The sequence below is a fragment of the Oryzias latipes genome (genome assembly GCF_053564925.1).
Source record: "Oryzias latipes strain Hd-rR chromosome 1 unlocalized genomic scaffold, Olatipes_Hd-rR_3.1 chr1_Y".
In the NCBI taxonomy this organism is placed as follows: domain Eukaryota; kingdom Metazoa; phylum Chordata; class Actinopteri; order Beloniformes; family Adrianichthyidae; genus Oryzias; species Oryzias latipes.
The window spans coordinates 858079-882918 of NW_027616335.1; the positions used below are offsets into that span (position 1 = coordinate 858079).

The 24840-nt window shown below is 38.3% G+C and overlaps 1 protein-coding gene across 1 annotated transcript in view; it reads left to right on the forward strand.

The window, feature by feature from the left end:
- The window catches only part of LOC144990221 (uncharacterized), a 280096-nt gene that overhangs the window by 147358 nt on the left and 107898 nt on the right, over positions 1-24840 (forward strand). The gene's annotated exons all lie outside the window — the stretch shown is intronic.

Consider the following 24840-nt stretch of genomic DNA (forward strand, 5'->3'; position numbering starts at 1 on the left):
CTCCTGTTCTTCAACAGCTGCCTTTTTTTAAAACTTGGTTGTCCTCCAGCTCCCATTCTACCTCATGCCTATCCTAAGAGATCTCCACTGGTTCCTAAATCCAGAAATGACCACAAGCTAATGCTTTACAAACCATCTGCAATCTCACCTCTCCATACTTCTTTGTTTCTCCTTCCTCCAGCTCTCTAATTTCCTCATTTTCTCATCACATAAAACCATGGGGGGTTTGGGGGGTCCACTCCAAAACTCTGAAACTCACTTCCAGTTTGCATCAGGATCTCTAAGTCTGTGAAACATAGTGTTTTCAGGCTTCATTTTATTTGTAGAATATCCTTGGGATATAGATGCTTTCAGGTAAAATGGATCACTGTTATCATTACAACCGTGACATTTTCCTAAACAGATGCACTGACTGGAACAGGAAGAGTGTTGACAAACTGGTGTGGTGTGGAGATGTCTCCTACATAGTCTGTTACTGTGGTGGCTCAGAGAAGGTGGTTACGGAAACTGGAACCCATCATGGAAAATCTTCTTCATCATCATCCTCTGCATGAGACTATGGGTGCACTGAGGAGCTCCTTCAGTCAAAGACTTAACACTTCGCTGTGGGAAGGAGCGCCTTTGCAGATTTTTCTTACTGTCAGCTATTGCACTTTACAACACCTTATTAACACTGGACACTAATTGTGTATTTTTTTTGTAAATTATTACCTGTCTGCTGCTTTTAATAGAGTTGTAGTGACAAGGCAATTTCCCCTTTACGTTAAATTTTTTTTTCTGTTCTATTCTAAACTTATTAGGTTTGATGAATAAACTTAAGAAAAAATTATCAAAGAATAACACAAGTTTGCTTGTATATAAAACACCTGAGAAGGGCCCATTTGCTCAAAGTACTTAAGTGGGAATTATTTAAAAGACAATCCAGATATCCAGATGTTTGTTTGCCTATAAACAGATACACCTAATAGGTAACTATAACTATTTTGACTGTAAAATAACTATTAGCACTAGCACAAATCTACAATTGATGCTTTAAACTACCAAGTGATGGACTCTGAAACATTTATAAAACAACCAAATAAGTTGCCTATTGTTTACCTAGCCAAAAAATGGCTGGTTTAATTGAGCAGTAACCCCGACTGGGTAAGAAAAAGTCCCCACTGTCAGAGCATAACTCGAAACATTGAGCTGAGTGATTTGTCACTTCCTTTTCCATCACTTTGCTGAGTATGATTCAAGTTAAACCTTAAAAGCCAAGTTGCTCACTGTGGACCTAAAAGCCCCTTAAAATCCAACATTTTCCCTTCAAGGTTTTTTTTTTAACCTTTGTCTGTCCTTTATTTGAAAGGAGCAGTAAAAGCTGGAGTCAAGCTAAATGCCAGACAGAACCTGGACTCCCACTGCATTTGAAATAAGACTTGTCCCCAAAAATAGCAAAAAATCTAACTTTTCCTTTATCTTGATCAGGATTTTACAAAAAATGGCAGTAGACGTCCTCTAAATTTTAGCCAAGCACTAAAATGATCCCAGATCAAGTTGTTTGCATATTGTTAGTTTTGATTATTTTTTCAGTCTGCTTAAATTTTTATTTATTTTCATAAATTGTGTAGAAAAGGCCATAATTTTACCGGAACTCTATTTAAAAATTAAAGCCTTGCTGACAACTACTCATATAGGTGGATAATTACTGTTTGCAGGCAAAAAATGCGCAAACCTGTATGAGGTGCATAATGTCATGGTCGTAGACCGCTTGATGAGCTCGCTATGACCAGGACAACCCAAAAACATAAAAATTGGTCTGTATGATGGGTGCTTTCCACCATTACTTCCCTGTTTATGTGACCCAGTTTGACAGCTTGCTGTACCACAGTGTGTCTGAGTTGGGAAAAATAAAAACAAGGATCAAACTAGAGGATCTTTTTATTATAACCTTGATGACAAGAAGAAATATATCAATATATCATAAGGTTCAGGTAGCCCAAGCAGGCTGCCTCCACATCGGCTCTCTGTCTACTGGCCAGCCAGCCGCCTTAGGGTGGCGCTAACTATGCTTGCTTTCTACGTAGATGGAGCTTGCTTGCCTACCCATCCCTCAGCAGCTCTGTTTTCCATCCTGCCAGCCACCCAGGGGTCGCCTTGGTACCGGGACAGGTTCCAGCAACCCTGCAGCCCCAGCGGTTGAAAAAATGGATGCACGTTCAGAACGAGAATCCTTGCATCGATCAGGCATATTGGGGCTGTATGATACCTACTCATCACGTTTCTCAATACATCACATGTAGTTCAGACTTTTTAACTCTTGATGTGTCGTGTCTGATGCCTGAATCGTGCTGCACTGCAGCCAGATCTCGAAAGCTGAGATCGCGCTGCAATCTGATTGGCTATCTGATCTGTGATCTGATCTGTACATTGACTTAACATTGAAACTTGACACCCCTAACATGAGAAATGTGTTTGGTACAAATGCAGCTTAAGGCCTTAGTGAAGAGACATCATAAACTGTTTTATTGAATAACTGAACATAACCCTGTCTTGAAAATATTTTTGTTCAAAATTCATTTTAAAATGGAGTTTGAAGCTGAGATTTCTTCTAACTCATCCTTAACACAGTTGATTTAAACACTGGTGTTTTGGTTGCAGACTCATCTAAATTACTAGACGGGCAGATTTGTTTGAATTCCTTTGGTCAAAACCATCGAAACCTCACATTTATGTTAGAACTCTGAACATAGCTGAGTGCCAGAGAAAAAAAGAGAAAACAAAAACAAACCCAGATCCTCACACTGGGGGAGGTGAGACTGAACAATAACACCTCTCTCTTCAGGACACAGCAGACAGTCTGGCTGTGTGTCCCTTTGCCGTCTTCCCTGGCTGTCCAGCCGTGGTCAACATGATGGGTCAAACACAAAGGCAGTCGAGAATGAGCGCCGCTTTCTCAGCATTACAAGGCTTTGTCCTACAAATTCAATGCTGCTATGAATGCACATTACCAATTTGTTGTTGTTGTTTTTTTCAAAGGCAAAAACGAAATCATTGTTAAGTTGAGGAAATACATGGAATTTTTTATTCCTGCATTGTTAAACCTGTGTGTCACTCAAACAACATCACCCCGCATTTTAAGTCTGCCTTTGTCATGGTAATTTCCCAGACAGAAACCAATTATTTTACATGAAACTATAAAGTCCCATGAGATCGGGTGTAAAATGCAAACACCCAGTCAACTTTATAGATAGACACAAACACACAAATACCGGTACAGATAGTCAGAAAACAAGTTCAAACCCCAAATCAAAATTAGAAACCTTTAGAACAACCATTCTGAAAGAACTGGATGCTGTGAAATTGCTCTGTATACCAAACTTTGACTAAACCACTCAAATATTGCAGCAGGGACCTGTCCAGCCAGGCAGCATTTTTCCAGGCTCTTATATTTCAGTGTTGGTGAGCCTCTGCAAATTGCAGCCTTGGTTTTCTGGACAGGAGTGGCACCAGAGGTGGTTTTGTGCTGCAGTCCTTCTTCAAGGTTTAGCGTTTTACGAGTTCAGAGATGTTTTTTTTTTTTATTCAACAAGTTATTTAAATCATTGTTGTCTGTTGTCATCTGTTTATCAAATCTGACCACTCTCCTCTGACCACTGGCATCCCCAAAGCCTTTTCTTACAACTGTTGCTTACTGGATCGTTTCTTTTCTTTCTTTTTTTAACTTCTTTTTTATTTTCCATTCTCTGTAAACCCAAGAGATGGCTGAGAGATAAAAAAGCTAGTAGATCAGCCCTTTCGGAAATAGTGAGACCATTTTATCTGGTGCAGACAGCCAAGCACAGTCCTAAGGTAACTGGCCAAACTACCACACAGAATGATTTGGATGCTGGTTTTGACATTTTCCTAAATCTTAAATTCACTGAAATGTTTTCATGTTAATGTGCACTTGAAATGATGGCAAAAAATGTGGCCTGTGGGCAAATATTATAAAAAATCTTCGAAGTAAGTAGAGGCAAATCAAATCAATAGGAACATGTGGCTATGTTTCACCTCATCATTCCTCAAAGTTGGTTATCCATCAATAACATCTAAAAATGCAGACAGTTCAGTTTATCACAAGATCAGAGCGTCCTCTGAATTATAATTTGAAGTGTTTGAGATTTGCATGGTTGAATGTGAACACTTCTGTTCACAAGATACGTTTGAAGAGCAAGAACTTTAAGATGTGTCTGAACTTTAGCAACCAGCCTCACCACGAACGCAGACGAATCTTGGCGCATTGCAATTCTACAGCAAACTCATGCACAATCCCCTATTCATGCACTAAAAAAACCAAAAAGAATGGTGTAAATACTCATCACTGAGTTGAAACTCCATGTAGTACAATGTTGTCTTTCTCTTCATTTTATTGGTTGATGTCATTGTCTGTGATCTTTTTTGGAGATCCATCAGCATCAGAGGTTGGACATCCAAAATCAGAGATGCTGAAACTGAAATAAACAGAGTAATGCCAGTTGAGATTTGAGCTCCATTTACTTACAGCTATCGTTAAGCATTCAAATGCTTAGTAATGTTTAAAGTGAAAGGGTCAGGGCTGTTGGGCAGGAGGACAAGACTTGTGCACGAGAACTGCAAAACATGATTCCACAGAAATGAAGAAAACCATGAACAATGCATGAAAAAAATGAGTGGAGACAAGCAGGTGAGCAGAGGGAGGCCGTGGTCTTTGTTTCACAGAGGAGTCAGTTCCTAAACAGTAATAGCTGAAATATTATTAACCTAAACCTGAAGGTCTATGATTGTAGGAAAACACAACCCCTCTGTGTACAAAATGTGTTAAGATAAGAAAATTGAACTGAAACCAGCACCACTTATCAAAAAAGTAACTTCTGTATTGTGACTCATTCCTTTGAAGTTATTGAATTCTTCTTTTCACACAAACACCTCTCAATGCATGCTAATAATGACAAATATTAATAGTTCAACGCTTTTGTTAAATTTGTCTTGAAGAATGTCTTCTTGTACAACAAATTAAATGTTTGTCACATTTAATAAGTTAAAGTTGCAATTCTTTCTCTGCATTTGACCCATCCCTTGGAGGAGCAGTGAACTCTGGACACAACTGTGCTAGGGAAGCCTTTTTGGTGGTCTAACCCCCCAACCCCTTAATTCTAAGTGTCAAACAAGGTGGCATTGGGTCCCATTTTTAGAGTCGTTGGTATGACTCGGCCACAAACCTCAAGTCTCAGGGCGGACACCCTACCACATGGCCACTGAGATCATTTGTTGAGTTCAATTGTCTCATCGTTGATTTAATGTGACATTACATCACAATTTAAAAACTTTGAGTAGACTACTGTTAATAATTCTAACTCAGTCATTAAAAACGTGTCAAGAAATTTAACCTGGGAGTTCAAAGTTGATCATTGCCTTAAAGATGTCACCCAAAACTCCCCAGTCCACCCTGCAGTCATTCAAAATGTCCTTTCCTCTCTGAGCTCTTGAGCAGAAGAAAAATAAGGAAAACCGTCCAAAGACTTGGAAACAAGCAGCTTTGTACATGATTGTATCCATGGCAACCCTGACCCTCTGTTAACATTCTAGACCCTTCTGTAACTAAATAAATAACTTTTTCTGTACACTTGCAACAGCTGCTGTATCTCAGACATGTTCTGCACAAGATAATAAATAGACCCCCCCCCCCAAAAAAAAAAACAAGAAAAAGAAAAAAAAAACATTTGCCTCCTCTGCTGTTAGGATATTTTTCTGTTGGACCTCTCTCTTCACTGCTGTAAGGATGCAGGGATGCAAACTGCGTCATCCACAGGTGATCCAGCTGTTTTATTTATGCTTGAGTAACAGCTTGATCCTACAGCACTTTATTTATTTATCATAATGTGTCCACGGAACTAGTGCCCTTTGGATTAATGTTTTTAATCTTTTTTTTTCCAACCTGGATTGCTGGAACTAAATTCTTCAAAATTGTTTATATATTGTTCGCAGTGTCCTAAAAGAAGCTTTGCTGTTTCATTGGAAACATTTTTAATGGGTTTCTTAAAGCTACAAAAGACTTACAAGAAGCTAGCTCACAAAAAAAGGAATTGGCAAGTCTTGTCTGCTTGCATGTATTTGCATCATGAGGTAGAAGTCTAACTTTTAAACTTTTATTCTCTTTAAACTGCAATTAAGAGTTTATTTAGAAAAGGGAAGCACCTGTTTTTAACGCAAGGTTTTGGCTTCTGAAAATTTTGTGCTGAAAACGACGAATGCTCTGCTCTAAACAACCAACTTTTCATGTGAGATGGATCCATAAAAAAGGACATAAATATAACTCAAAAGGGAGGTCTGTGGCACTAAAAACTGAACAGTGTTATTAAAGTCCGGAGTTTGGCATGAACTGAGGAAAATGATAGTTTACTAAAAAAGGCTGTACGGAGTACAGGCCAGCCCACAGCGGATTGGAAACATAGACCTTAAAAAAACGGAGATGCTGACGGTCTGTTTGAGCCTTTTCTATGTGCATTGCAGACTGAAGTTCATCATGTCATTTGTGGATTTTAGCCCAAATTTAGCACCCTAACCACATGACTTCAACTAGAGTTCACTAATTCCTTTCATTGTAATGGAGATGTCCATATTGTGTTTCCTTCAATATGGACAAGACGATCTTTGCATGGTCTTGTGTGATGCTGCACACAGCGAAAGGCTTGTGTTTGGAAAGCAGTTTAATCTGTTCAGCTTTCTGGTTTGGTGCTTTTGCAAAAAAGATGACAGAATTGAAAACAATTGACAGATCATTTCTGATAATTTGTTAACAAAAATGACCTATTAAATCATGCTGATGCAAGTAACGGGGCAGATATATGAGCTTTCAAATCTGGCTTTTGTATACAAATCATAATGTGCTAAACATGTAAAACTAAAACAAAGCAGCATGAAGTAATGTTGCAAAACAATGTTCCAGTTTCCCTTTTGTCAAAAAATCTTGAATCTCAATAAATAACATGGATCTAAAGCAGGAAGGGAGATTTGAAAGTATAATCATTTCTCAAAACTAAGGCGTTGCCATGGCATTTTCCCTCATATTTTACAATGAATGCTTTATAACCTGAACTAATAGTCAGTAAAAGCCTCAGGAATAAAAATAGAAATGGCAAAATATTCCTGCAATCAAAACATGTAAATCCGTTTTGATTGGTTAGCAGCAAACACAGAAACCACTGATGTGCAGTCAGGGGAAGCAGGTGAGGCAAAACAATAAAATAATATGAATAAGATCAAGTAAACAGCATCTGTCTATTGATCTGTGTTATAAATATTCTAGCCGTCTAATTTTTTAGTAATTTGAAACATTATTAATTTTAAATGTTTTCAGAGTCTAGACTGATTTGCTCGAAATCATGACAATCTACAACTTCTTTGTTTGATCTGAGTATGCATTACATATTTAATTTTAATACTAAGCCAAACATGTTGATTTATAAAACCTCTTGACCATTTTTGAGGCCCCTTTGAACTAACTGGTAATTGTTTTTGTCATTCTTTAACATATGGACTGACTTCTAATGACTTTACTTTTACTCTTTCTGTATCTGTAAAAAAAGTTTACTTATTGTTATCAGCCAATAGGATGCACCAGTTTAGTTTACCGGGATGTCTGTGAACACATCCGAGCACTTGTGACAGCCATATTGGGACCACCTTTTAATTTATCCTTCTCAGTTTTTCTATGCAACAATAGAAACAAACCTGTATCTACAAAACTCCTTGAACTCATTAAAACTTCTAATCAGCTTTTAGAGAAGTGACCTGCAATTTATTGTGTGGAAACAAACTAGACATTGGCCTCTTACCCTTCAGTGTAGATTATTCACCTTACCTGGTTTTGTTTTATTAAACACTCATAATAACTACTAAGTGCAAAAACTAAGACTAGGTTAATGGCAACAAACAAGTGTTATTTGCAATCCTATTGATAATTTATCTGCATGGATTTTTTATTTGAAAGACTCAGAGAAGAACTGGAGAAAGCATGGAAAGTGAAGGTGACAGTGGTGCCTGTGGTAATTGGAGCACTCGGGGCAGTAACCCCCAAGCTGGAGGAGTGGCTACAACAGATACCTGGAAAGACCTCAGACCTCTCAGTCCAGAAAAGCGCAGTGCTAGGAACAGCTAAGATACTGCACAGGACCCTCGAGCTCCCAGGCCTCTGGTAGAGGACCCGAGCTCGGGTGAGAAAACCCCCACCCAGTATATAAATGTATATGTTAAAAATACGTTTCTGAAAGAGTTGTTGGTTTTCCATGAAACACAACAGTTACTATCTGTGGTATCAAAGGGTGGAGGACCTTTTAGAGACTAATATCAATACATTAAAAAGAGGCCCTGCAAAAGAGAACTTTTGAGGAAGCAGATTTGTCCAAACAAGCTTTTATTTGAGCACAGACACACACAGACACACACACATGCATGTGCGCAGTGTAGGAAATGTGGTCTTTTCGGCATATGCTTTTTTTCCCTTGTGTGTGGAAAATAAAAGGCTGTAGAAAATAGCGGAGCCTCGCCAGCCGAAAGCTGGCTAACTGTGCATAGAAGGAAGCTGAATTGCATGACCATTCATCACACCACTGCCCGCAGGATTAAAACACAAACAGTGGCAGTAGCCATCTACATACCCCATCTGTGAAGAGACAAATGAACTGCAGTTTTATTACTTATCCCGCTGAGCTGGATCTTAAAAATGTGCTGAAGGTTTTAGAGAGCCAGTTGGCAGGAAAAATAGAGAAGGAAGTGCTGACTTGTGGGGAAAAATAACTACTTTGACTTGAATGGATGTATAAAAGGTAGTTTTGCAACTGCAGACATGACAGATATCAGAGATAGATTTTTCTAATAAAATATGTGACATGAATAACACAAATGGAGGTGGACTGTACAACATTCGTCCTGTATTTTGGCATTTTAATGTAGGCCAGTCCTATTTTTCTGGCAACAGTTTTTCCCACTGTTGCAACATGCATCATCAAGGTCCTTAAAATTGGCTCACTGAAATCTTTTCACTGATTACTTGTGCACCACTGATTTTCAAAATGGCAGCACGTTTGAGACATGATTACATTCATTTGTAATTCTCTGTGTAACAGTATGAAGCCTCATTCACTTAAACGACTTTAAAATATGCTGCCCATGAAGCACCAAGTTTCCAAAATTGTTTCCTCAATATTTTTTTTTTCCAGCACAGCTTAAAATACAGATTTACTCTCAATTTTAGGGATGCAACACATTTTTAATCTTTAAGCAAAAATGTGTGAGGCAACCTCCGGAAGAGGTTTCATTTAATCACATTCACAGGTTGTGATAGTGCACACGCCGCATTGACACAGTCGTTCAAAAATGAACAGTTTTTATGCATTTTCATGCCATTCTTGATGTGTTTAAATGGGAAAGCAATACAATTATTATTTTCTGACTATCTCCTGACAAGCCGAGCAATACATGCTTGTGATGGAATCATTGAGAACCGTGACGTCACCCTTACAGAATGACTTGGTTCTGGCTCCAGTGAAATGAAGTCAATTCAGTCGCGGTATGGCTACGTTGGAGCTAGAAATCGTTAGGGAGCAGTGATTGGTCCAAGCTGGTCTGAGTCCAATCTCTCCAATCAGGAGTGAGCTTGTTGGAAGTCCACACCCCTGTCACTGCAAAGCAGGTTAATGGGAATCTGTCAATCAAATGCTTTGAACATTCGATGTGACGGCAAATGCTTTTATTGAGGCATCTGATGTGTCAGTTTATAACTTGAAAAACTTGTACTACAAAAAAATATCATGGCAAAAATAGGATTTGCAAGAACATGTTAAAAACAGGCACCAGAGCAAGAAAGGTTATTCAAACAAACATCATGACTGAGTAGTAACTGTTTATTTCTCAAATTGTCTATTGGATTTCAGCTTGTCGGAGCCAGCTGATACTTCCTATTTGAATAGCGAGGGGGAGGGGTTAATCATTCAAGCTTTTGATGAGTTGTAATGCTCATACAATAGTTTTACCACCAATAAACTTCCACTTGTACACTTCAACACAAACAATAGGAGGGATCACCCAGTACAGGAGCTTGCTCATTAATGCTGCTTAAAGTACTGTATTGTACCAAAAAATGGAGAAAAAATCTGTCTTTTTACAGCAATTATTACATAACTTTTTGCAAAAATAAAATGCAAATTGTTCAAATGCCATTTTTAAGACTGTGCCTTGGGTAGTTTCCTTTGATGTACAGAATTCCTTCTTTTTGTTTTAGGTCAGTCAGTTGTGATATGATGTAAGTTTTTGGTACATATGTACATCACAGTGTCACATGATTGACCATATTTTGACCACACACCCATGGTATGAATCTCTTGTTCCACTTCATGTCACATGTTCTCTATTTGGTTGAGATCTCCAAACTATGAAGGTCATAAGTCTCCAATTAGTTCATTGGCACTCAGTTTGAGATGATCTGAGCTTTGTGACATGTTACACCATCCTGCTGGATGTCATTATTAGAATGTGACATGAAAGACAAGAAAAAACATTTTACATTTAAGTCTTGAGCAAAACTGCTTTATTTTTAGGTATGTATAAATTAATTAAAAAATCTAAAAACGTTTAATCTACAAGAAGTCTTACATTTGTACCTTGTTTGCACAAAGAAATTTTAAAATAAGTGTTTTCTCTTTATTTCAGAGATTTCTTTTTAACAAACGATCAACTGGGGTCAGTATGAACTCAAGGACAACAAAGTACATGTTTATATTTGTTTTTAGCTCACTTTTGAACAAGGAAAAGCTGCTTCATCTTCGCAGAAAAACCTCATGCAGCCTCCAATCAGATTGCGTTACAGCTGAGTTTCTCTACATAAACAAAATACAACAGTGGTTGTTGAGAAAGTGGAAAGATCTTTTAAACAATGGAAAAGTATCTGATTCAAAACAGATTTAATGGATATAAAATTGTATATATTTTATTTCTGTGATGTATGCCACAGACGCAAAAACCAAAGATGTTGTGGTGAAAGTTTACTGTTGTTGATATGATGTCGGTGAGGCTGTCAGCAGGTCATTTTCATTGTGTTTTTGCTGAGGACCGCACACACCAGGTGGAAAGCACACATCAAACATACATAAATATACATACCAAATGGGAAAAAGTCAGACGTGTTGTGTGGCTGCTTTACAATATTTACTTGAGCACCAGAAATAACAGGTACCATCATCAACAACTGAAGAAAGAGCTTTTTTTGATGCTACAGTGCAGATATGAAGCAGAAATCAGTTTGTATGTTCTTCTTAATGTTGTAAAGTTTAAATGATGCTTATGCACCAAACCACACAATTGTGTATTGTTTCACAGGAGTGACTCAGTGGGTGAAAATAAAAATAAAAAACAGATTAAAAAAAAGGTTTTTTGTTTACACACAGAAACACACATGCTTCTGATTAGTTTAAACTTCATGCACTATTCATGCAAGATAATAAAAAATAAACGTAATAACAAATTAAGAGCATTTTGGCCTCTTTTTACAAGCATTTTTATGATTCCTACCTATTTTATTTTAAGTTTGTTGCATTCACAAAGCTTGTTCTTGTCAGACCATTAGCATTGGTTTCTTTTTTCTTTCCTCTGGCAGAACCGATTGCCTTAAATGATTTTTTTTTTCCATTCATTAGTTTTTACTTTGTGCAGCATTCTAGGTCTGAAACCACCAAATAAACGCTATTTTCCCCTCTACTTCTACTCCTTGGACCAGAGTCTCAATTTCATGTTTTGCTGAACAACTTCTCAGCATTTGTTTTTGTCCGAAAACTTGCGATGCAAAAAGCCTTTGCCTATTTATATGTAAATTATAAATTAGGGGAGTTCGCATTATTGCATGGCTGAAAATGCACTTGGAAGTTAGGCGTGTGATAGGGAGTTCTATTTTGAAACGATTTTTTTCATTTATTGATTTAAAAAAAAAAAAAGAAGTGTGCCTGTGAAGTTTTGCCCATCGAAGGTGAAGAATGTTTGGGCAGACTAACTAATGTATGCTTCATAATCTAACTTTAATGGTGCATTCATGGAGTTGTTTATTTTAAAATTACACATTAAATCTTTAGTGTGACATAATGGTAAAAACTTTTTAACGGTTTGGAAAGGACGTGTCTAGATGTTGATTTTTATTTTATTTTCACGATCTACTTTGATTGCTGGTACTGTTGTCCACGGTTGGTTGTCTGTTTTTTGTGTATTTCCTGTACCTGCTTCATCCCGGGTCGATTAACAGAAGGTCTGGCGCTGTTGCAGCTGTCAGAGGTCAAGAGGTTAGGACTGGCTGTCAGCTGTCAGCTAAAACAGAGACGGTGAGAACATACACAGATCTTCTTTTAATTATATTCAATTAAAATTTGAGATTAATCTGCATGCCACTATCTGTCTTTAGGGTGAAACCACTGAAAGCTCACAGAGGTGATTAAAGCTCTCAAAGTGATTAAAACAGAAACCTGGGGCACAGTCTGTTTCCTTTTTAGATTTTCAACACAAACCTTTTTTTTTTTTTACTTTCCGTCAAACTTCTGTCTTTGCTTGCGGTGTTATTCTAATAAAACAACCTTTGCAATAATTTATTTATTTTTTGCCCTGGATATGTCAGTCTATCACAGGGCCGACACAGATAACTGTGCACGTTCACACTCACCGCACACGCACGTTTTTGGAATGTGGAAAGAACCAGGCGTACCGCGGAAAAATATACAAACCCGACACAGAAGGGACTCAGAGGAATTCAAACCAGAGGACCTGCTTCTTGTGAGGTAACAATTCAAACCACAACAACCCCTCGCTGCTCTGGGAGTCAGAAGGTCACGAGACTTCAACTACAGAAATCTTTTCAGAAATGAGGACCGGAGCAAAGGAACTTGTGCAGAAATTCCAGCTCAAAAAATTTTTAACTAGTGAGTTTATTTGATCCCATTCCAATCATCTTTTGATTAATTGTAAAAGTGTTCCCAGTGGAATTACAGTTGTGCTGTTTTTATGGAAAATTTAAAAATTGAGGCATTTTCTAGGACACAGTTTCTGCAGAGCAGCAGGAGTTTATTACAAATTTGCCTCTTAGCTGTTGGAATTAAATGAATCTTCCTTCATTTTCCATCATCCCTCTGTTTACACTCTCTACCACTAGCTTACTGCTCCTCACAATCCCAACTGAACATTAACAGTGGAACAAAAATGGTGAGTGATGTTGGAGCTATCCAGTTGTACAGTTTTGATCCAGATGACAGCTCAAACATAGTAAAACGAAGACACATGTGGATCTATTTTTCTGCAAGTGAATGCAAAGGAATGGAGAAGAGCAGGGAGCTTTAGGGCTGCCAAAGGTAGATTTTACGTAGCAACTACACGCTTATTCAAGTGCATTTTTTCGTCTGCAAGTAATGTTGTAAAATAATGTTCCAAAATGAGGGTCCATTGCCAACCAAGCACAGAAAGGAATGAGATGAGAGTGAATCGGCTGCTGTGGGAAAAGCAGTGAAATCACAGCAATAAAACAACCTCTCCTTGTTTCACAGTGGCTTCAATAGAAAGCCCAAAATAAAAGCACTTGCAGGCTATGGAAGTGTGAATGGAAGCAGATCACATTTCCTCACAGGTTTCTATGAGGTGGGGGGGTGATCAGGACAGGGCAGGACTGAACCCGAGTAATAAAGTGTTGAACTGATTGTTTTACTGCACCTGTGTTCCCTGGCACAATTTGAAGGCGCCGCCTCCTGAAAAAGGCATCAGGCTTAAAAATGTGTCAGGTAATGAGATTTTTGGGTTTCGACTCATACGTCCTGGACGAAGGCTGTGTCTGCTGCTCTCAGCACTCCGACCCTAAAGTCAGAGCTGTCAAGGAGGAGCAGCACATGTCAGCAGACTTCTTTTTTCTTGATCCCCCTCTGAACCCCAGAGCTTCGTGGAAATACAAATGATCTGTAAAGGATAAGCCCAAGGTCATGCAACTTTATATGCTGATGGCTGGATTGCTGCTCTCCGGCAAAATCAAGCCTTTGGAAGATATTCATACAGTACAACACAAAAGAACCACCAGCATACACAGCTTCTTCGTGGCTTTGCTTCTGAGCAGAACCTGGGAATTTGTAGCATCTCTCACCTCGGCTTTGGCGTTCTTCCTGCTGCTGCTCACTAAAGCAAAACTGCACGTTTGAATCCCATCATTATGACGCACAGCAGTATTCAAATCGTTTCGGACGTGTATCAGACGTTGGCTGCTCCTACCAGGTTCTTTATGTAGAAAAACAAAAGAAAAACCCAAACACCACTCTGTGTGTGCTGGTCGGAAGAAAAAGAGGCTCTTTCACTTTTTTATAAATGCTTCCGCACAAAGCAATCAACATACCCTCCGTATCTGGTATTTTCATGAAAGCAACATTTTTCATTTTCATGCAACTAAATCAAAATAATTTAGTTTTAACCCTTTAACATTGGAGATGTTGCCAGGGACACTATCATTCAGTAACACACCCTCTTTGACATAACATAAATATTTGACCATTTACACGAACAACATGAATGAGCTGATTCTGACACTACGTTCACACTGGGTGTTTAGCCCACAGTGTGACTGTCAATACCCGATTATAGCGCATGTCTGCCACCTACAGTTGGAAGAGACTTGGTGTGAAATGACGAAACAGTGCGAATCTCGCTTCCGGCTTTTTCTTTCACACCTATATTCTAAGGAATGAAAGACTTGGTGTCATAGAATTCAAAGTGCAATTATAAATTTCTCTCTTATGATGTATTTTCAAACGGTTGTCACTTCCGTGAATGAAAAAAAGAAAATTCCCATATGTGACCAAATTTGAGTCCCTGCTTGGACAAATTTATACCTGGTAGAACTTTAAATGCGCCTTCAATGGATGTTCATGTTGTACGTACTGCCTGAACACAGTAGAAACTTACGTGGCAACGTGTGAACACCAGCATTTTAACATTTACAAGCTTTTAAAAAGACTTTAGAATTGGTTGCAGGAGGCAGTGTGAACGTAGTTTCACACAGAGAAAAGTTGGTTTTCATATCCCCTTTGCACCGAAATGAAACACTTTACTAACATATAGCACAAAGTCGCTTATCTTCATGACAAAATCAGCTGATTCACGTTGGTTGCTTAAGCATTTTAGTGCTGAAAAATGTTCCATATCAGCCCAGCGCTGCTTTTCATCGCACTAGAATCCGCTGTAATTACATTTTTTGTGTCAGTGTTTAACAGTTATGGTAGTTGAAAGAATGTCCGTCCATTACTTAAGGGGCTCTGGTTACAAATACCCTTGGACCAGTTATCTGCCAGGCTTCTGTGGACTAGATTTATTATCTTTATTAAGCCTAAAATTTGTAGTGTCATTTGAAACAGCACTGATACGTCAAATTTCCCCAAGACGTCCATGCACACAAGCAGGAAACTGTTTTTTAAAGCAAACTACTTTTTTGTCAATTTATTTAGCAACATTTCTTGTATAAATGATCATACTTCAGCCGACTCCTACGATGATCTATTTAATTTTTTTAAATCTCCTTTTAATTCGTGTGAAAAAAATATTGCAAAAGTCTGGCGTCTCTGTGCTCAGATGCATCCAGGGTTTCTGCTGGCACGATAACAAGTGAAAGAGGTAGAAGTAAATCTTTGTTGAGGTGCTTGGCTCACCTTCCCGGTGCTAACTTCACACCTGCAGAGCATAGATTAGAGCTGAATTATCTCAAGGGCGAGCTCTGCTGCCTCTCTGTCCTTAATCTGCACTTTCATCTGAGGCTGTTTTATTGCTGTTTCCTTTTCGCTAAAGGAAACACTTCAGGACTCTGTGTTTCTCAGAACACCTCGGACGTGGACGGCATGTTAACTACAGCACAAACTTTGAGTTACAGCAACAGCAAGTTCATTACAGGAAACTGACGTGGCGGTGCACTTCCAGCATAATAACCTTTTCTGAGGCGGGCTTTCAGGAAGAGAGTCTTACACAGCTGCCAACAAAAAAGCAAGGAAGTAAAAGGTGACATTTTACAAAAGGAGAGATTCTTGGACGTGTTGAGAAAAGAACAAGCTTGTGAATTCAACAGAAAGCCTGTAAGACACAATGCACAAAACAGTGCGACGAGCCTTGCTGCCAAAAACATTGTAGACATTTGTAGACACTTTCAAACGTAACCAAAAAGTAATTCTTAGTTCAATGTCCTTGCTGGAAGTTTTTAAGTCAGCTTTTGAGCTCTAATCTACAAAACAACCTCAACCTTTGTTGGCATGCTGACAGTTAAAGCAGGTGGAACTTTGACCAATCAGGGACTCATCTTTGGTAGTTCCGTATTGATGGCATCCTATTTCAAAACACGGAGGGCCCAACCGATCATGGAGGAATTAATAATTACAGTTTGTGCACGGCTGGAATTCTTTGACATCAAGTCTTTCATATTTCAGAATAGAGCTGTGAAAGAAAAAGCCTGGAGCAAGATTTGTGAGATTTGCACCACTTCCACATTTCATACCAAAACTTCTTCCAACTCTAGGTACATGCGCTGGTATCGGGTAGTGACAGTCCAGTGTGAACATCTTATGCTAAATGTGCATTCAAGAATTCCCATTTAGCGAGTTCTTGGAAGCACCACACATGCTTAGTGTGAATGTAGCTTTTCAGGAAAGAAAAAGCACTTTTAGCTTAAATCTAAATGATGAGAACTTTCGCTCATCTGAGAACAACAGCAATCCAAAGATCTTCTTGAACATTTCAAAAAGTTAGAAGAGGTGAAAACAAGTGTTTTCCATGACACACGGGCTGAGGTAGAGAATTTGTCCCTTTACCTCCAGGTTACTTAGAACCATCAAATTGAAACCAAGATACACAGGTATGTTTGTGCTTTGAGTGAAGGGTTGTAACTTCATATCACATGGGTGTTCAGATCAAGTTCAGATTAACTGGCCAAAGGTAAATTAATTAATTACTAGTATAACTTGTATTAGTGTTTTTATTATCTTTGTTGTAGATGAAGAAGAGCACCTTAACCCCACATTCGTGATGACTATTGATGCATCTACACGTGAGCAAAACCAAATGTGACTTTTTTTGTTTCACAGCTGGTAATAGATTTGGTCATTAAGAAGTTAAAAACATGATATAGATGTAATTGTTACTTTTAGTTTTTTAATAAAAAACCTGTAATCTTTTTTAGTACGAAAAGAAAAAAAAAAGGATCAAATCAGACAAACTAATAGGATGGTACTTTGGGATGTTTAAACGCTTTTGCTCCAACAGTGAACATGCACAATGTTTGTGATGGTCATCTAAATTGGGCAGTTTCTGGGAATTCACTGCAAATTTTGGATTATTCGGGTAATGAGCTAATAGATAAATTTACCATGGGACAGGACAGCTCTGACCTCCTAATGTCACAACACTTTGCTGCTACGGACAGCTGAGAGTGTCACATAAAGGCCAAAATTACTGTTGGTTTTGGAAAGGTGCCATGGGTTAAGATTAACTGACAATGTTGTAATTGCACCCAGTGGAGGAACTTGGACTGAAAGAAGGTGTTGTTAAAAGCATTTGTGCGATGTTAAATCCCAGCTTCCAGCTGGCAGCAGGCAGGGAGGCTGAAGTCAGGAAGAAAACAGAGAATCAGCAAAGTCAGCAATGACACGGGGAGAAGGGCTTTCAGCAACAGAACAGAAAAACAAAGCAAGCTGGACTGGGAAGGTACGGTGGCCCAGAAGGGTCACAACACAACACATTAACTTTATACACAACACACTAACTTTACACACAACACACTAACTTTACACACAACACACTAACTTTACACACAACACATTAACTCACAACACAACACAATAACTCACAACACAACACAATAACTCACAACACAACACATTAACTCACAACACAACACAATAACTCACAACACAACACATTAACTCACAACACATTAACTCATGGCCCAGAAGGGTCACAACACAACACATTAACTTACCTCACAACACATTAACTCACAACGGAAGTAAAGCAGCAATTGAAGTGCTTTTATTCTGAAATTTCTACTGGGCTGAGCAGCTAACTACCTAACAGAAAGTAATGTCACAGTGAGCTGTGGAGGGAGCTGCACGCGCGCTCCTCTCTTCTCCTTTTTTCCGCTCTGTCCTCTCACACAGGCACGTGCAGTCCCCAACACACACGCACACACAGGACGGAGCGGAAAAAAGGAGAGGAGAGGAGCGCGCGTGCAGCGACAGAGGGGAGTGTCAGAGCGGAGGGAGGAGTGTGTGTTCATATTGTGTGTGTTTAGAGCAGGGGTCGGGAACCTTTTTGGCCAAGAGAGCCATAAATGCCACATATTTTGAAATGTAATTTCGAAAGAGCCATACAATAATGTAGTGTCCCTTCCCCACACTGAGGCACGGAGACTTAACCTCTTTTAAAGTTCTTTATTCCGATTACTGCAGACCGCAACAAACGCCGTACAATTAATTCAGCAACTCCTGAATCTCTCCCGCCGAGACGAGAGAGAGCGCTTCTCCCAACTTTATATTCCCCTGCTACCGCTGCAGCCCTCCCATTTCCCTTATTCGGCCCATAGCTGAACCCCATTGGTCCAAACTACCTAACAACAGGCTGAGCGACAGAACTGAGAGCCAATCAGATCTCTGCTTGACGCGTTCAATGAACTCCAGAACTTTTAACGCGGCCCAACAGCCATCCAACTCAGTCCGCGACAATTTGTTTAAAACTAAATATACAAATGAATGTGTGCATTTGATTTAATTTCAACATTTTTAAAGTACAATAAGTCTGTGGATTCTTTTTAATAACATTGTTATTCTGTTGCTAATAAATGATGAGTATTTCTCGTGGTAGTTTTGCTGATTGTCTAGTCTGGTTGATACGTGGTGAGTTTCTGCTTCGTGCAGGCGTTGAGACTTTAAACGTGATCGTAGGTCTGAATGTTTTGTAGATGTGAGAAAGACTGCTCACATGCAGACGGGGAGCCAAACATATACTCACACGCCGCAGTGGGTGACAGGCAGCGGGTTTTACGTTTTTATAATCCCTGCGCGATTCACCTGCTGTCCCCCCACCCCCACCCTCTGCTTTCTCCCTCACACATCCCGTCCCCGCATCTGCGCGCTCTTTCTCAGAGACGGGAGCGCGCAGTTTTAGGCACGTCAATTCACAGGTTTCCAGCTGGTACAAACTCTGTGAAATAATAGATAATAGTAACTGATAGCGCTGGCGCAGATTTCTCTCTCTAAGCACTGCTACTACTGCGCGCCTCTGGCATCGCATCGCGCCCGAGAAGGACTGGTCTAATGACAAAAAAAAACTATAATTAAAGATTTGTCTGCGAGCCACATGTGACCATCAAAAGAGCCATATATGGCTTGCGAGCCATAGGTTCCCGACCCCTGGTTTAGAGGAAGGAGAACCGTAGTAAAGACAAAGTTTCTGGCAACACTGCTGCTAGCTTCTCTTGTAGCAATAACATGCTCCCTCCACAGCTCACTGTGACATTACTTTCTGTTAGGTAGTTAGCTGCTCAGCCCAGTAGAAATTTCAGAATAAAAGCACTTCAATTGCTGCTTTACTTCCGTTGTGAGTTAATGTGTTGTGAGGTAAGTTAATGTGTTGTGTTGTGACCCTTCTGGGCCATGAGTTAATGTGTTGTGTTGTGAGTTAATGTGTTGTGTTGTGAGTTATTGTGTTGTGTTGTGAGTTAATGTGTTGTGTTGTGAGTTATTGTGTTGTGTTGTGAGTTAATGTGTTGTGTTGTGAGTTAATGTGTTGTGTTGTGAGTTAATGTGTTGTGTTGTGAGCTATTGTGTTGTGTTGTGAGTTAATGTGTTGTGTTGTGAGTTATTGTGTTGTGTGTTAAGTTAATGTGTTGTGTGTAAAGTTAATGTGTTGTGTGTAAAGTTAGTGTGTTGTGTGTAAAGTTAGTGTGTTGTGTATAAAGTTAATGTGTTGTGTGTAAAGTTAATGTGTTGTGTGTAAAGTTAGTGTGTTGTGTATAAAGTTAATGTGTTGTGTTGTGACCCTTCTGGGCCACCGTAGGAAGGTGCAAAATGAACGTTGATTACAAAAAAAAAAAGAAGTTGGTAGTCGATGCTGCGGAGCAGAAAATGCACCTGAACAGGTGTGGAAAATCTTATAAGCACAGACATTTATAACCTTTTTAACATTGGATATTTTTCCTGGGATTTAAACGTTTTGCAAAATATATGACAAAGCCAATGTTTTTACCCCTTCAATCCGTACGTCACAACTTACCCTAAATCCAAGGCTTCCACTTAATTTAAAGTGGAGTCGCCTTGAATGAAACAAACAACAAAGAATATTTTTTTTAATATAAAAGGAAATAAAGTCAAGCATGAAGGGGTCAAAGTAAGACAAAAAGATGGATAAAAAAATGTGAAATTTGCCAAAATTTGCATCTTTTGCATACTATTTAGGGGGCTTTCAAACACATTTAATAAACCAGAAACATATACAAAATACATAATTTCAGAATCCACATAACTGATGATAACATTGTCAATGAATTATTACTATATGTATTATAACTTTATCAAGTCCAATAACGTTTCTTTTAAAGACCAGGTTCAGTGGTAAAAATTCATGGATGGCTGTTTTTAGTGTCAAAAAGGGCCTTTAGGTTATGACAAAATAACATTTTGCACTTTTTTGGGGATTCACGCTCAAGCTAATTTAAACCACAAAAACCTCATGCACAGGAGTATTTCTCTTTAGAAGCTCTAATAAAAAAAGGGGGAACCCATCAAAAACCATCTTTACTTCCTCACAACATCCCATCCAAGAAGAGTTTTCCTACCTTTTCTTTTTATCAATGCTAGTCTTAGATTTGAGTTAAAGCTCATTTTTTTGTGTTTGTTTGTCTTTGTGAAAGGTCGCGGCTAGAAAGTCTGTGTGCTTTCCCCACTTGCTGTAGAGAACCTCAGCAGGGTTTGCGGGAACAGGTTGTTACATACTTTCCAAAAGAAAAAGTGAAATCATCAAGTAAACTGTGATGCAGATCAAGCTGTCCACTATGAAGAACTCGACTAAAACCACTACTTGAGTTGATTGCAAATGTAAAAGACTCATATTTTTGAAGGATATGTTTAAAATAAATACTGAGATGTTTTAAATAATATGTTTATTCTTTCAAATGCATTCAAATGAAAGGATCGATTTCAAATTTTCCAACTCCATTGCATCACATTTTTTCAGCTTTTCCAAATAATAACTGCATCACATTTATAGTCAACAGTAAAAATAATGCACTGAGCACATGACTTAGACATTCTTAACAGTATCACATCATCTGACAGTTTGCATAAATGGATTCAAGCAAAATGTCACACATAAAAGAAAATGGAAATCTTCAAAAACTGTCTTCGCTCATGTTTTTATAACTTTGAAAACATTGCAGAGGGAACTCTTGGACTCAGTACAGGACAAGTTAGACCCTCTTGATTCTACCTGAAGGTCAGGCAGAGGTGCAAAAGATTCAATGGAGTTATTTCAAAACACAGTTTTTATATAGGTCCAAGTACTTTGTATGTCTCCTATTTTTATTGATTTCTCTTCTTGTTTTAACCCAAATCCAGCCCTCCATCTCAGCTAACACACCAAACACCTTTTTATAGTTTTGATGGATGCTCAATTTGGATGAAGGACTTTTTACGAATGAGGGGGGTGAACTGTGTTTATCAGATGCCCCCAGGGTTGTGTCCTCTGGACGTCTTTGTTCTTGTTGTATACAAATGAAGGCTAAAGCCATCAAATTTGCCAGCGATTCTGTTATTGTGTCCCAATCAGCACCCTGAACACACTGCTGCGATGAGGGATTTTATTGATTGCTCCAAAAAACACTTTTCAAACATTAATGTGGTAAAAACAAAAACAAAAAAAAAAAGATACTCATTGATTTTTTGGGGGGAAAATTCTTGCAGACACATGCCCTATGATGAGTAGCCAGACTATTGTAGTGCTGCCATGGGACTAAAATGGGAAAACAGTGAGAAACATGAACAAACATGCCGTGCTTTGAGGTTTTGACACTGTTTGAAACTTAAGAGAAATTGATCATTTTAATCTTTTAATGAAGATTACACTCTTTCATTGGATTCGTTTTCTTCTTTCCTCTTATACAAGTGATTTTATTGCAGGGAAAGGACAGCTGTTAAAAAACAAATGAATTTAAATTTCATGACTTCTATGAAATAAAGTAGTTAAAAAAGGGCTGATCTGTGGAAGATTGAGGAGCTTATTGTTACACTCTTACTACAGAAGTTGTGAAGATTGTGCATTCCAGTTTACTTTGTCAGTTGTGTTAGAAATAGACATAGAACAGTTCTCTGTTATGGAAATTTTTAATTTTCAGTTGTCCTCCTGTCGTCACATCTAGTCCACGTTCAGTGTATCTCAGGGTGTATTCAGACTGGTTCGCTTAAAGTGAACTGGAATTTGTTTCCCCCAATAATCCGGAACAAATTTTCAGTCTGAATACATCCAAGTGGACCCTGGTCTGGGACCAGGTACCGCTCTCTGACCCGTCTTTGGAGGTGGTCTCGGTTCGTTTACAGTCAGACTGAGCTCTGGTTCGCTCCTATTTTTGCCTCATGCAGCATGCCTTGGCCATAACAAACTAGCAGTAAAAAGTATTGACACAAGCGTTCAAAATTGGTCGGCGAAATATAAAGTTTGAATCAGTGAACTATCCCAACATGAATGGCAAAGCACAGGTGTTCCATTATTCTTTCTCTTGTTGCTTTGACCCACCTTCGTAATTCCTGGCCATTGACTGAAGAGATCTTTAGTCACATAGTTTTGTTTACAAACTTTGATTCAGAACATAAAACTCTGCTTGATGGCAGTCTGAATACAACCAAGCTCAAGGTTCAGGACTTGGTCCAAACCAACAGACTTTTCCAGTCTAAAAACAACCTAAGTGACTGGTTTTTCAATTCTTCACAACCAGTTTGTGAAGTCTTGAACTCATGGAAATCACCAGATGCTGGGTTTTCTCCTTCTGAATGCTCTGCCAGGCCTTTACTACAGCAGCTTTCAGTTGCATTTTGTTTGTGGGCCTTTCTGTCTGAAGTTCAGTCTTCAACAAGTGAAATGCATGCTCAATTGGGTTAAGATCAGGTGACTGACTTGGCCATTCAAGAATATTCCACTTTTTTGCTTTAATAAACTCCTGAGTTGCTTTGGCTGTATGTTTCGGTTCGTTATCCATTTGTATTATCCAGTGGATTTGGAAGCAAAGCAACAGTGGTTGAATGCAGTTAGCATTGAATCCAGCCAACTGTCTCCTGGTGATGGGATTTGCAATGAAGGTTTCAATCAGGATAGTTTGCTAATACTTTATTCTTATTGGCCATGGTGCTATAGAGTCATCCAACACTGGTCTCTATGTTTTGTTTTGTTTTGTTTTTGAAAATGTGTCTGAAATAAATTATTACATTTCTTTTACAGAAAGAGTTTTGTATGTTTAGTCTGTTTTAATGTTATATAGTTCTTTTTACAATCTTTATGCTTTGGGGTTGTTTGTGGTAAAAACCGTCCTCACTTTAGATGAGATACTACAAAGCATTTAATAAACTGTTGACAAAGTTAATTGATACATTTGTAAAGCTTATAAGCAGTTTAGAAATATGGAAGACAAGTATTTGACTTTAGATGTTAATTAATCTTATTAACACTTTCAGGTATTTGTAAGACATCTAGAATGCTAATAAACATCTTACTAGCATCTTACACATTAATAAAGCCTATTAATTTGTTAAGTTAGTTAATAAAACGTATAAGCTTATGAACACTTAGGCTTGTGTGAGACATCTTTAATGCTAATAAATGTCTTATTAGATCCCCAAACAGTAATAATACTTCTTAATTTGTTAACTAAGGTTGTTAATAAATCTTATTAAACTTATTAACACTGACACATTTGTTAGGCATCTATAATGCCAATACATTTATCATAAGCATCTTAAAAACATTCTAATAATAATGCTTGTAAATGTGTTAACTAAGCAAATTAATAAACCTTATTAGACTTATTGTATTAACAAATGTCTTACTAACACCCTAAAAATTCTATTATAATGCTTGTTAATGCATTAACAAAGCTTGTTAAGGAATCTTAATATAAAGTGTTATGGAAAAATGTTTCACCTCAACGTTCCTCAAAGTCCATAACAAGTTTAACTGCATCCTGCACAACTTGAATTTTTGGAATCCATACATGGATTTCTAGATATTTAGTAAAAAACCCTAAAGACATAAAGAAAATACATACTTTTTTTCGTACAAAAAGTAAAATTAGTTTAAAAAAGTGACTTTGAACTGTTATCCTTTGTTTGTGACCTGTGTAATGTCACACAATGAAAAAGAGGCCCGATCTTTTTAAAACTTTACCACGTTTCTGAATCTTTAGGAGGAAATAATATACCACACAAGGTGCTTTGCAATTTGGGACATTTTTTAGTGACTGCTAACTGTAAATCAAACTGTCCTTGCAAAAAAATAAAGCACCTAACCTTCAGTTTTAGGAGGTACAAAGTATATGCACCAATATTCTACTTGAATGGTTTCAAGCTTCTACAATCATGTGGTAAAAGCCCCCCCCCCATACTTTCTTTTAGCTTTCATTTATTTTTTGTATTCATGAGTCATGTGAAGTTGACTGACCAAGCAGAGATTTCGGTCTGGATGAGCCCACGGAACTCTAAACACGTCGCTCAATGGAGCATTTCAAGACACAGCAGGGATGTGCAAGACATAATCTGGGGA